We start from the raw sequence: 14675 nt of genomic DNA, 5'->3' as shown, positions 1-14675 counted from the left end.
TCCTTCAGTTTTCACTGTGATTCATGGGAGCACTGGAGTTGTGTTGATGTGACCGGCTATAGGAAGGCCAGGGTCATGCTGACACACAGACTGGAGCTTTTCTGCAAAGTGGGACCCAGATGTGCCTAGTTTTTCCAACGTAGAGTAAGCCACATTGGGTGCAGCGAATACAATGCACAGGATTCGAGAGGATACAGAGGAAATGCTGCTCCACCTGGAAAGGTTGTTTCGGCTCTTGGACAGTGAGCAGGTAGGAGGTGAAGGGTCAGGCTTTGCACCTTCTGTGGTTACATCAGATGGTGCCATGGAAAGGGAATATGGTTCTGGATGTAAGTTTGCTTGCTGAGCTGGAAGGTTTGTTTTCATATATTTCGTCACCATTCTAGGTAACATCTAGGCAAGCATGGCATTCCAACCAGAACTCCATCAACCAACACATTGATTTGGAGCCTGTCTACCACCGTCTGAGAAAAAGAACAGGAAATGACATCACCAACCCAAGGAACCCTAAACAGATAAATAGAAAGCAGGACATAACACCAGCGCTTCACTGGAGGCTCACTGATGATGTTACTTAGAATGGTGACGAAACGTCTGAAAACTAACCTTCCAGCTCAGCGAGCAAACTCACATCCAGAACCTTAACCTGAGCTACAGATCTTCTCAAAACTTGCTAGGGAATATTATGTTGGTAGTCGATGGTGTCCCGGAAGGAATCATCCCTGCAAAGTAGAGATGGAGGAGTCAGGCCTATGTGTGTTGGTGGTGACATTCTGCTGCAGTTGTCTGAAATAGTTGAGAATGATCCTTTGAATTTGGAGGCTGGTGGGATGAAAAATCAGTACAAGGGGTCATGGTGTTGATCATGTTGTTGTGAGTGATGGGAATGTGCTACTGCAGAAGGTGATAGGCCGCATGCGGTCGACATCAAAGCTATCTTCCAGTTATTTCCTGGTCTTAAATGACTAAAAGAAAACAAACATTTTCAAACCAGGAGAATACAGGAAATCTCTTCGCTCCTCTACGCAGAAGTCAGGAGTGAGATGGAATATTTGCTAGTTACCTGCACAGCTCCTATACTACAGAGCACAATCCACTTTATGCATTAACAAACAGACCACTTCATTTCCACCCCATTAGTTGACTTTGAAAGTCATTACCAATTCTCCCCGTGATTCATGTTGGCAGAAGGATGCACCGTTTACAAAATGTCCAGCAGCCATTCATAAAGACTTCTTTGATCGCAACCTCCAAGTCGGAATCTCAAATGAAAGATCGTTTCAGAGAGTCAAACAGCGTGGAAATAGACTGTTCTGTCAAACCAGTCCATGTCAAACATATTCCCAAACTAAACTTGCACCGTATCCCTTCAAACATTTCTTATTCATGCAATTATCTAAATGCATTTTAAACATTGTATTTGTTGCCACATCTAACACTTCCTTTGGAAGTTCATTCCACACACGAACCACTCTCTAAGTAGACAAGTTTTCTCTCATGTATTTTTTTAAGTTATTTCTCCTATCACCTCAAAAACATGCCACCCAGTCTTCTAATCACCTACACCCGCAACGCTGCCCCCTCAACCCACCAGAAAAGACACGTGCCATTCACCCTATCTATAATCATAATGATTTTACAGAATTCTATAAGGTCATCCGTCAACCTTTTATGCTCCAGGGGAAATATTGTCATCCTCTCCAGGCTCTCCTTACAACTTAAATTCTCCATTCCTGGCAACATCCTGGTAAATCTCTTCTGAACTCTGTCCAGATTTAAAATAAACTTCCTATAACAGTGTGACCAGAACTGGACGCAGCACCCCAGATGAGGCCCCGCCAGCGTCCAGTAGAAACACAAAGTAATGTCTCAAATCCTAAATTCAATAGACAATAGGCACAGGTGGAGGCCATTCTGCCCTTCGAGCCAGCACCACCATTCATTATGATCATGGCTGATCATCATCAATCAGTATCCTGTTCCTGCCTTATCCCCATAACACTTGATTCCACTATCTTTAAGAGACATTCAACATTTTGATTCACGAAGGCAAACATGCAAAATACCTTCTTAACCACGTTTTGCAACGCGTGCGATGCAAATGTCAAAGTATTATGTCCTGGATCATTGGGTGTCTCTTTTGTACAACACCAAGGCCATATTTTTAATTGGAAAGGCTTTGCCATTTTTCATTTACCAAAATGTAATACCTCACATTTATCCAAAGTAAACAGGATTTGCCACGCTTCAGCCCTTGACTCAATTGATAAAAATCTCTTTGCAATCCCAGGTAACCTCCCTACACTGTCACTGCACCACCAGTGCTGGAGTCACCTGTAAACTTACCAGCCATGTTTTCTACACGCTCATCTAAATCATTCATCAAAATGGCAAATGTTGCGAACTTAGGCACACTACTTATGGATTGGGAAGCAGGAAGTTAGAATCTGGTGTTTGTAAAATTCTGGGTTTTTGTGGGGGTCGGGGGAGCATTGCGTGGTCCCTTTCAAAGCTTGTGGTTTTTTCCTCTGCTTAGTTACTTTGAGAAAGTGCTTGTGGGCAGCAACTTGTGGATTTGCATCTGCACTGACAGCCCTCGATTTGAAACATTTGTATCATAGACCATGCAGCTAGTAGACCAAGCAGCACTTCTGTTTTATTATCAATATAAGTTTTGATGTTCGCCAAGCTGTTTGAATCAGGCACTTAGATAACAAAAAGTAATTAAATTTAAATCTGATGGTTTTGGCAGCATGGGGTAAGACCATAAGACATAGGAGTGGAAGTGAGGCCATTCGGCCCATCAAGTACTCTCCTCCATTTAAATCATGGCTGATGGGCATTTCAACATCACTTCCTTTCACTCTCCCCGTAGCCCTTGATTCCTTCTGAGATCAAGAATTTGTCGATTTCTGCCTTGAAGGCATCCAAAGTCCCGGCCTCCACTGCACTCCGTGGCAATGAATTCCACAAGCCCCACACTCTCTGGCTGAAGAAATATTGTCTCATTTCAGTTTTAAATTTACCCCCTCTAATTTTAAGGCTGTGCCCACGGGTCCTAGTCTCCCCAGCTAACAGAAACAACTTCCTAGCGTCACCCCTTCTAAGCCATACATTATCTTGTAAGTTTCTATTAGATCTCCCCTCAACCTTCTAAGCTCTAATGAGTACAATCCCAGGATCCTTAGCCGTTCATCATACATTAAACCTACCATTCCAGGGATCATCCGTGCGAATCTCGGCTGGACACGCTCCAGGGCTAGTATGTCCTTCCTGGGGTGTGCTGCCCATAATTGGACACAGTATTCTAAATGGGGCCTAACGAGAGACTTATAAAGCCTCAGAAGCACATCACTGCTTTTATATTCCAACCCTCTTGAGATAAACGACAACGTTACATTTGCTTTCTTAATCACGGACTCTACCTGCAAGTTAACCTTTAGAGAATCCTAACCAACACTCACAGATCCTTTTGCACTTCTGATTTGCGAATTTTCTCACCGTTTAGAAAATAGTCCATGCCTGTATTCTTTTTTCCAAAGTGCAAAACCTCACATTTACTCACATTGAATTTCATCAGCCATTTCCTGGACCACTCTCCTAAACTGTCTAAATCTTTCTGCAGCTTCCCCAATTCTTCAGTACTACCTGCCTGTCCACCTACCTTCGTATCATCGGCAAACTTCGCCAGAATTCCCCAAGTCCCTTCATCCAGATCATTAATATATAAGGTGAACAGCTGTGGCCCCAACACTGAACCCTGCGGGAAACTACTCATCACCAGTTGCCATTCCAAAAAAGAGCCTTTTATCCCAACTCTCTGCCTTGTGTCAGACAGCCAGTCCTCAATCCAAGCCAGTAGCTCACCTCAAACACCATGGGCCCTCACCTTGCTCAGCAGCCTCCCATGAGGCACTGTATCAAAGGCCTTTTGGAAGTCTAGATAGATAACATCTACTGGGTTTCCCTGGTCTAACATGCTTGTTACCTCTTCAAAGAATTCTAACAGGTTTGTCAGGCACGAACTCCCCTGACTAAAACCATGCTGACTTGTTTTAATCTGACCCTGCACTTCCAGGAATTTAGAAATCTCATCCTTGACAATGGATTCTAGAATTTTACCAACTACCGAGGTTAGGCTAATTGGCCTAATTTTCCATCTTTTGCCTTGATCCTTTCTTAAACAAGAGAGTTATGACAGCAATTTTCCAATCATCTGGGACTTTCCCTGACTCCAGTGACTTTTGAAAGATCACGACCAAAGCCTTCTCTATTTCCTCAGCCACGTCGCTCAGAAATCTAGGATGTAGCCCATCGGTGCTAGGAGATTTATCAATTTTTAGACCTTTTAGCTTTTCTAGCACTTTCTCTTTTGTAATGCCTACCATACTCAACTCTGCCCTCTGGTTCTCCCTAATTGTTGGCATACTACTCATGTCTACCACTGTGAAGACTGACGCAAAATACTTATTAAGTTATTCAGCTATTTCCTTATCTCCCATCACTAGCCTTCCAGCATCAATTTGGAGTGGCCCAATATCTACTTTTGCCTCTCGTTTGTTTCTAATGTATTGAAAAAAGCTTCTACTATCATTTCTAATATTACTAGCTAGCCGACCTTCATATTTGATCCTCTCCTTCCTTATTGCTCTCTTTGTTATCCACTGTTTGTTTTTGTAGCCTTCCCAATCTTCTGATTTCCCAGTGATCTTGGCCACTTTATAGGCTGTCTCTTTCTTTGATATATTTCCTGACTTCCTTTGTCAGCCATGGCTGTCTAATCCCACCCTGGATAATCTTTCTTTTCTTTGGGATGAACCTCTGTACTGTGTCCTCAATTACACCCAGAAACTCCTGCCATTGTTGCTCTACTGTCTTCCCTGCTAGGCCCTGCTTCCAGTCGATTTTCATCAATTCCTCTCTCATGCCTCTGTAATTACCTTTATTTAACTGTAACACCATTACATCTGATTTTGCCTTCTCACTTTCAAACTGCAGTCTGAACTCTACCATATTATGATCGCTGCCTCCTAAGTGTTCCCTTATTTTAAGGCCTTTTATAAAGCCTGGATCATTACATAGTACTAAGTCCAGAATAGCCTGCTCCCTTGTGGGCTCCATCACAAGCTGTTCCAAAAAGGCATCCTGCAAACATTCCATGAATTCTCTTTCTTTGGATCCACCAGCAACATTATTCACAATCCACCTGCATGTTGAAGTCCCCCATGATCACCGTGACCTTGCCTTTCTGACATGCCCTATCTATTTCTCGATCAATCATGTTGTAAGACATGGATATGTCATCAAAAGTGCAAAAGAAGGGGTACCTGGGCAAAGACAGGAGAGCAAACTGCCATCTGTTAGAGATAACATATTTCAGCTCTTAGAGAGACACCATCTATCCATAACGGCACCATGACACTCCCAGCTACGATTCCTGACGGAAGACACAGTGCATTCTGTAATTTCGAGAGACTAAAGTCTGTGTTTTTTATATCATTTTATATCATTAGGGCTTATTGGAATAGCGTATCATTAGAATCTTGTTTTAATGAAAAAAAATTGTCATTGCAAGTGGTTTATTTGGTTTGCTAATAATTTAGTTAATTTGTTCCCAGTTAGAGTTCGATAAATAAAATGTTACATACTCAGCGTAAATGTGAGGATCAGGGATTTGTTTACTTTCATGTCTACAATATGCTGAAAGGCAGGTTACACCACTTTTCACACTACTTTTTTAACAAATTGTAGGGCAAGGTTCTCCTCTGTGAGTATTTTGGGTTTAGTCCTCTACTTTGTAACACAAACTAAAGCAATCCCAACACCGAACACCATGGAACACAGGTCTCCAATCTGAAAAACAACGCTTCATTACTCCCTACCTGCTGTAGTTAAGCTAATTTTGTATCCAATTAGAAAGCTCACCCTGAGTCCCATGTAAGCTAACTTTTCTAATTACTCTATCATGTGGAATTTTCTGAAGGGCTTTACTAAGGCTCAAATGAACAAGGTCTACTGATCTGCCCACAGTAATCTATCTGGTTAATTTCCTAAAAAAACTCAATCAAGTTTCTGAGACATGGTTTCCCTCACACAAAGCAATGCTGGATGTCCCTAATCATTCATTGACACTCCAAATGCATATAAATTCGATCTTTGAGAATCACCTGCACCAACATACCCACTGCCAAAGTCAGACTCCCATTTCTGTAGTTCCCAGGCTTCCCTAATATCCCTTCTAAAACAAAGGCACAACATTGGTCAATTTCCCGTCATTTGCCACCTCACCTTAATTTACGGATAATACAAATTCTCTACAAAAGACACTCCAATTCCCTCTCTATCTTTCTACAAAATGTTAATATACAATAGATCAAGTCCTCAAAATTTATCCACCTTTATATTTTATAAGACAGTCCATACTTCATGTAGTATGAATTGTTTTCAGAACATCAATATTTATTTCCTTGAGCTGTCCAGCTCCATTTCTTCCCCTCCAGTCAAAACCGATGCAAAATATTAATTCGAAGTCTCTCCCATCTCCTGAGGTTCAACGCAAAGAACTTCTTGATCTTTAAGGGGCACTACTCTCTCCCGAGTTGTTCCCTCACATTTAATGTACTTGCACAGTCTCTTTGGTCTCTTCTTAGAAAATGCATGAGAATATTGCTGTCTCCAGTTTACACTCCAGAACACACATCTCCCTGACTTGGAATTAAAGCCAATCCATAACTGGTTAAAATCCAGGACTACCCTGAAGAAGTACCAACAGAGTATTTATTAAGCGATGGACAATCATCATCTCGTGAATAATCGCTGGAAATGGGGGAAATGATGCCCAGATCAGCACAGCCTTGGTTCTGTGAAATATCTGAACATATTTTTCAAAGTTAAAACAGAGCGTTGATTTATAGAGTTATTATGAAGCACGAGGAAAAGACTAAGTGGCAACTGATGCCACCATTAGAGCAATAGAGACAGTATGGATTCAAGGGTCTTTAAACTGTGGATTCATTGGAACAACTGTTTCTTCGCTTCGAATATTGATCATTGCTCATTTGGTCTCTGCTATGTCTTATCAATTGTGGCATTGTAAGAGCAGAGAGGTCATGCTGAACCTGTGAAAAACCAGGATTTCTGTTAGACCTCATCTGGAGTAGCAGCATGCAGTTCTAGTCAAGCACAACACAAATATTTAGCGAATATTTGGTCATGAGGGGGAAGCTGTTAGGTTACAGGTGCGTACAGGCCAGTTGTTCAGATGGGCAGATGAATGGTAGATGGAATTGAACCTTGTTAATTGTGAGGTAATTCAGTTTGGATGAAGAAACAAGACGAGGGCATTTTGAATGCAAGAAATATAGAATGACACAAGCAAGCTCGGAGTAATGAAGGGGTCTTAGGGTGGTGGCCCTCAAATTACTGAATGTGGTAGGACCAGTTAATAGGGTAGTAAGTAGGCACATAGGATGCTTGCCTTTATCATTCAAGGCATAGATAATGAGAACACGGTCCTGATGTTGGACCTGTACAGAACTTTGGTTCAGCCATAGCTGGAGAACTGTGCGCTGTTCTGGTCCCCACAGGACCAGGAAGGACGTGATTGTGCTGGGAGGGTGAGGGTGAGGAGGGGTGCAAAGGAGATTGGCCAACATGTTCCCTGTGATGTAACAGTTTAGCGATAATGAGAGGCTGAATAAGCTCAGAGATGATGGGAACTGCAGGTGCTGGAGAATCCAAGATAACAAAATCTGAAGCTGGATGAACACAGCAGGCCAAGCAGCATCTTAGGTGCTCAAAAGCTGACGTTTCTGGCCTAGACCCTTCATCAGATGAAGGGTCTAGGCCCGAAACGTCAGCTTTGGTGCTCCTGGGATGCTGCTTGGCCTGCTGGATAAGCTTAGGTTGTTTTCTACGGAGCAGAGAAGGCTGAGAGGGTCATGACAGAGATATATAAGTTAGGAGGGGCATGGACAGAGTGAATAGGAGGTAGCCATTCTCTTAGCAGAAGGGTTGATGATGACAGGTGTTATACTAAAGTGAAAAACAGGAGGTTTAGCGAAGTATGACGAAACATGTTTTCACCCAGAGGGTGGCAGAGGGATCTGGAATGTGGAATGGTAGAGCAGGAGAAGCAGGAACCCTCACAACCCTTAAAAAGTGCCTGGATGAGCTCTTGAAATGTTATAATATTGAAGGTCTTGTGGGCCAAGTTCTGAAAAGTTTGTTTGTTGCAGATAGATGAGCCCAAGAGCTTCATCTGTGTTGTATAAAGGATGACTCTTTAATAAATATTCACAATAATGCATAGTCACTTGGAACAAGTGTTTTAGCCTGGGGAATAGGTAAAAGCCCAACTCCTCGCTCCGTTATGTGCAATTATACAATGAGGAATACCCCAAGGGATTTGGTGCTCCAAACTGACACAAGAGCTATGCAAAACTCTCAATTTATTCCATTGTTTTGCGTTTACCAAAGTTGCTATTCGTTGCACTGGGTAAAATATTTCCGTTACAAAATTCCAATTGTTTGTCTTAATCCAAACACAGGAGTCTCCCCTCCCAGGGATGTAACTCACTGAGTTATATGTACAGATTTAGTCAATGCTAAATGTAAAAACACTGAATCATCGATCAGAACCAGTCCTTCACAGGATAATCAATTTTCAATCTGATACTTTAAAACGTAAACATCACTCTGCGTCAGTGTGATTCCCCAAACAAAATAAATCCAGAAGCAAAGACTTCCCCAAGGGAGAAAAAAAAAGCGAAAACAGCAAGATGTTTTGTACTAGCTATTGACCCGTGATCAGTTGAATTTTACAATGACGAGTACTGATTTGAAGAAGAACCAAAAGAACTGCAGATGATGTAAATCAGGAACAAAACCATAGTTGCTAGAAAAGCTCAGCAGGCCTGGCAGCATCTGTGGAGGAGAAAAAAAGAGTTAACGTTTCGGGTCCGCTAACCCTTTCTCAGAACTGATTTGAAGAAGTTCCTTCAGAAACCTGTTTGTCCTCAGGACAGATTCACCAGCACAAGGCATTTCCATGAAAGGCAATTACATGGTCGTTTTGTGAGCTGCTGAACAATATTGATCTTCAATCACTCCAATGAGATAAAAATTTAATTCAGGACACTTTTGAATTAAGCATTTTTGAATTCAGGAAATAAATCACAGATCAAAAGGACCTTGCCTGTAATTTTGTCATTCGAGGTGAAACATAAACCACAACCTATTTCTCACATATACTTTCACGTCCATCACTTACCAGGAATGCCGATAAAAGCAAGTGTTGCATAATATATTTCCATGGCACGAAGAAATGTCTCAAACATTTTTCCTTTCAAGGTCACTGTCTGTACGTTCTGTAGGAACTCCTCTGCCTTAAACTCCAAGTTACTTCAATCGCAGACCTTTTAATTTGTACCTGGCTGTATCTCTGGGGAAAATGGAAATTGCAACATCTTCGAAATAAACCCAAATGAATGCATATGCAGCTACAATTACTCTCGCTGTTGTGCTGACATATATTTAGCACTTAGGTTCATTTCTAAAAGTCTGCTTGCAATAATTAATCCGCAGGTAAATATGAATTTTGCTTTTTCGAGAAATAGTGTTGGAGGCTGAAAAATGCAAGCAGTTGAAATTCACAATTTTCTTTGATTCGCCCTTCATACTTAAATGCCAAATATGAGTGCATCTTGCTCAGGGGTCCTCCCCAGTTCTCTATGATGTGACTGTATGCCTTAACATGCTGTTATTCAATAAAATTACTGATTACCTGTAAATGGATTATCGAATTCCAATATGTACCTGAATAAAGTATTGTCAGGCTGCTCAAACTTGGGCTTTATGATGAGCTCTATTGTGTAAGCTGATTTGTTTATAATTGAGAAGAGTACAAGTTTGAACAGTATTGGACATGTTCAAGTCGAATGCAGAAACAAAAACGCAAGCTGAGTGAACTCCCAGTCCATTCAATAACTTTGCATGTTGCTGAGTGCTTAAAGGAAATCTGACATTATGGTCCTGCAGGTCCTGAGAGAAACTGTATGAGGGTGAAAACAATTTGGCATCATTTCCATAAATTCTGTAATCTGATGTACCCAAATAATGATTACTGTCTCAGTAACCCTGGAAGTAGGGCTACCCCTCTCTATCAGTGCGACCTCATCGACAATGCTTCCTGCTTTTGTGAACTTTCCTCGTAGACACAACCCTCCTTTATCTTTGAACTGCATTTCTTCCTCGACAGACAATCTCTGTGACTAACCCAACCAAATGATTATTCTTCATTCTTTCCTTCTTTAAATGGCCCACACCACTGGTCCATTCTTCATCCATCTGTACAGGCAGAGATGGTTCAGACAATAATCTTCCTATAGCGGGTTACACAAATGTTCCATTTTAAGGTGACATTTTACTGATAATTAATTTGTGTTTTTCGGATGAGATGAGTGCTGAAGAAACTTAGTTGATCTGGAAGAATCTATGGATAGAGAAACCAAATGAACATTTAGAGTCTTAATCTGAACATACAGACGCTGTAAAACCGAATGTTTCCCCAAGTTCCAGATGTCAAGCATCGGCAGTAACTTGCCTTTTGGGGCATTTAAGTTTGCAGCCATCATTTCGTTCGGCATTACTGCGCTTCCAAAAGTGTGTGGGTGCTTGGAAAATGCCATTACTGTGTCACTAAATGGAGGGATAGTTCAGCAAAAGAGACGAAAGGAGAACAACCGCTCGATTACACTTGTCATCGTCCCTCTTAATCCAGTATGCCTTCCCGAGTTACCCTCATTCCACAATTATCTACTTCCCAACTCAATTACAAGAATGATGCCTGGGGTGGAGTTCTTCTCATATGATGAACCATTGAGAACTCTTGGGTCTGTGCTTTGTTAAAATTAGAAGGATGAGGAATTCTGATTGAAACTTACAGAATAAAGAGAGGACTGGATAGGGAGTCCCCTTTCTCTTTCTCTGTTCTGCAAAATAGTAATTCACTGATGAGTTCACCTCCATAGACAGAATTAATGCGTTACTGGTAACCAATCTTCAAGTGGAGGCTTTGATGTGCCACTTGACATGTGCTTACAGCTAGCTGACAAGACAGAATGCAGTTCTCGGGGATATGTCGTGCCACAAATTGAAGTCTGTGTGAACGCACCATTCTTCTGCTGCTGATGGCCCACATCACCTCATGGGTTACCAGCCTTCAGTTTGTGAATCTATTCGAAAATGCCTCATCCCGAACAGTACTCGTGCCACATAACATGATGACTATCCAAATTATGATGGCAAGATTTTGCCGAAATAGAGACTGTGTAATAGTCACTCTTCCCAATACTGCCTCAGGCAGACGCATCGGGGCAGGGAGATTAATGATCGCAACAATGTATAAAATATGCAAGATGGCATGTGGTGTAGAACATCTATAATTCCGCAAGTAACACTACACGCCCACACATTACATACTCGAGACCTCAAACAGCGAGAGGGACACGCAAAGTTACCAACTACCATCACCATTTTCAGTCACAGGCAATCAATATTTCTAACGACAGTGCAACTTCTTCACAAGAATTCAAAGGGTTTCTTGTACTTTGCTTTCTAAGGTACTGTGGATGTAAGAGGTGAACCACAGCTATTTATCTAGATTTAAGCAGTTTCATGGAATTCTGTGACTGGACCGTGATAGTAGTCAGACACAAATCCTTCCCATTAATGCCTGGAAGGCATTGAGTTCCAGATTTCTACCACCCTCTGAGTGAAATGGTATTTCTTCATATCCCCTTAAACCTCCTCCCCCATTACCTGAAATCAATACCCGCTGAATCATTGATCATTCGATCAAGAGGAAAGGTTTCTTCCTGTCTATCTATGCCCCTTATAATTTTATGCATCCCAGCTGTGTCCCTCTCAATCTCCTCTTCTCTGAGTGAAACAACCCCAGTCTGTCCAATCTCCCCTGATAACTGAAACTTTCCAGACCAGGTAACATCTTGGTAAATCTCCTCTGCACCCTCTTCAGTCCCATCACCTCCCTCTTATCATGCGGATTCTAGAACTGCATTCAATTCTCTGTCTGTGATATAATAAATGTTTTGTACAGTTCCAGCATAACATTCCCGTTCTTAAGCTCTCTGCAAAACGCAATGTTCCCATGTGCCTTCTTAACCACTTTATTCGCCTGTCCTTCACATACTGGAGGAAACTACTGACCTGTCAGCTTGATATCAAGACTGGGGACAATTTATGGAGACTACAATACAAAATAAGGTTCAAAAAAGACACTTCGAAAGAAGTAAGTTAATACTAGATGGTCAACATTGCTTTGTCAAGGGTGTGGCATATCTGACAAATTTAATTGAGTTCTTTGATGAGATAATGCAGACAGTGCAGGAGCATAGTGCTATGGGTATGGTACAATTAAACTTTCAGAGAGCATTTAAAGGGGAAATCTCATGGTAGATTGGTTACCAAATCAGAAATGTTTGGGATAGATGAGTCCTTGGCAGCATGGATTAGAAGTTGGTTATAAGACGGGAAACAGGGAGTAAGCACAGCTGGGCATTTCTCAGAATAGAGATATGTTGGAAATTATGTCCCCCAGGGATTAGTGTTGGGACGCTTGCTTTTTCTGATTAATATACACGATGTGGAGCTAGTTATTGAGAGCGAATTGGCAGATGGTAGCAGCCTGCAGAGAATGGTGAATTGTGAGTAAGATGTTGAGATACTTCAGAAGAACATTGACAAGTTGGCCAAATGGGCAGACACCTGGCAGATGAATTTCAATGCAGAGAAATGTAAAGTGATGCATCTTCTTAGAAGAAACATAGAGAGACAATGCAGGCTCAACAGTACAAAGTTGAATGCAGTATTGGAACAGTAGGACACCTGGAGTCATGTTCCTAATTCTCTGAAGGTGGCAAGGAAAGTTGAAACAGTTCTTAAGACGCCTTATATGATCCTTGGGCTTATAAACCGGAGTGTGGAGTTAAAAAAAAAACACTCAAGCCAATGATGATACACCTCTAAAAACCATTGGTCAGATTACATTTGGTCTATTGTGTTCAGTTCTGAGCATTTAATTGAAGGAAAATTTTAAAATCTGAGAGAGAGTTCAAGGGAGATTTATTTGTATGACACTGGAATGAGAAAAACTGAACATAGTCTCCTTGAGGCAGCCTTGCAACGCCATTTGTGACCATGGAAAACTGAGCAGAGAACAAGTGCTCCATGTTCGAAACCAGAGAAACCAAGTACCAATTGGTGAGGCTGTTCATTTGGAGTTTGCTAAGCAATTAAGTCACTGATTCCACTGAAGGAATAGTTTTACAAATCGCTCACACTGGATGCAGAAAACGGTTACTCCTGTCCTGTCAGGTGGTATTGGAACAATCAATCAGTTAAGCAAACATACAATCATTCGCAAACATACTGCTGCCCCACTCCTGGCCCTGCTGTCCATTCCCCATCACCACCATTCACATTTCGGGCATCAAGCTCATTTGCATTCATCGGGACAACAATGTTCATGGTGATCCTTTGATGTAGGTTTATAGTAAATACAACACTCATGCACTAGAATCACTCAGGCTCACTGCTTGTCTTACCTGAGGTTACTTAGCTTCGACATTTTCTTTAGAAATGTTACTACATACCTATGGTGCAGATTGTAATAATGTTGGGCCTCCTGTCTCAGAGATAGGGACACCACAAAAGCCTCCTAGCATATTTTCTGCTTGTTAATTAACTGGATGATTTGGTGTGAATGGATATTTCACAGCGCTCTGCAACTGCTCTCTGAACCTGGACTGCGTTGCCATGTCAATAAATGTGTTTGTGCAACAATTGATGTTCTGCAACATGTAGCCAACTTGTTCAAAAATATAAAAAGAGAAATCATCAAAGTAACGTTCAACCAAAGGAATGTAGGGCCTAAATGAGTCACAAAAGTATGAAGCTTCCAGAAATGGCGAAGAGTAATATCACAGTCTTCCTCCTGCTCTGCATTTCTGGGTCACCCGGATTCCTGTTGACTCTCCACCGCCCTTTTCGGACTCGACTTGTCAATAAAATGTGTCTAGCTGTCAGGGAAAATAGGATTAATACAAATGGTAGTAATGTGGTTAAAACTGTAGCGAATTGAGAAAATGCCATCATTTGGGCTCAGTATTAAAACAATACTTTACAGAACAGTACCATGGTGTACTCCCAATTAATTCTTCAGGCTGTTACACTAAGTAGAAAGGAATATTTTTCATTAACAGTGGAATTAATGTCGTTGCTAGAACAGCAGCTGCAGTTTTCTCAGTGCAATATTTAATTTTCATCTTCTGGTAGCACATTACCACAAATCGATCAAAGCAGAAAGTGACAGCGAACCAGACTGAACAGTCTGTTGCTGCAGAACTGAGGATACAGAGAATGCTACATACAGGGGTTATGTCCAAGAAATACCGTGGGAAATAGTAAACATTAATTGGTCTCAATATAATCTCGAGGGTAATGAGTAGGAGATCCGCCACTGCCACAGCGACTAGGTGACAGGTGATGCACTTGCTAAGACCGCATTTTCCCAGCGACAGGATTACAATCGCTAAAACATTGACTGTAAAAGCAGGAGATAAAATGAAGGAAATTTGTCACTAAATAATTGCAGT

The sequence above is a fragment of the Stegostoma tigrinum genome, chromosome 46 (assembly GCF_030684315.1).
Source record: "Stegostoma tigrinum isolate sSteTig4 chromosome 46, sSteTig4.hap1, whole genome shotgun sequence".
In the NCBI taxonomy this organism is placed as follows: Eukaryota; Metazoa; Chordata; class Chondrichthyes; order Orectolobiformes; family Stegostomatidae; genus Stegostoma; species Stegostoma tigrinum.
Note: the sequence above shows the minus strand (reverse complement) of the source record.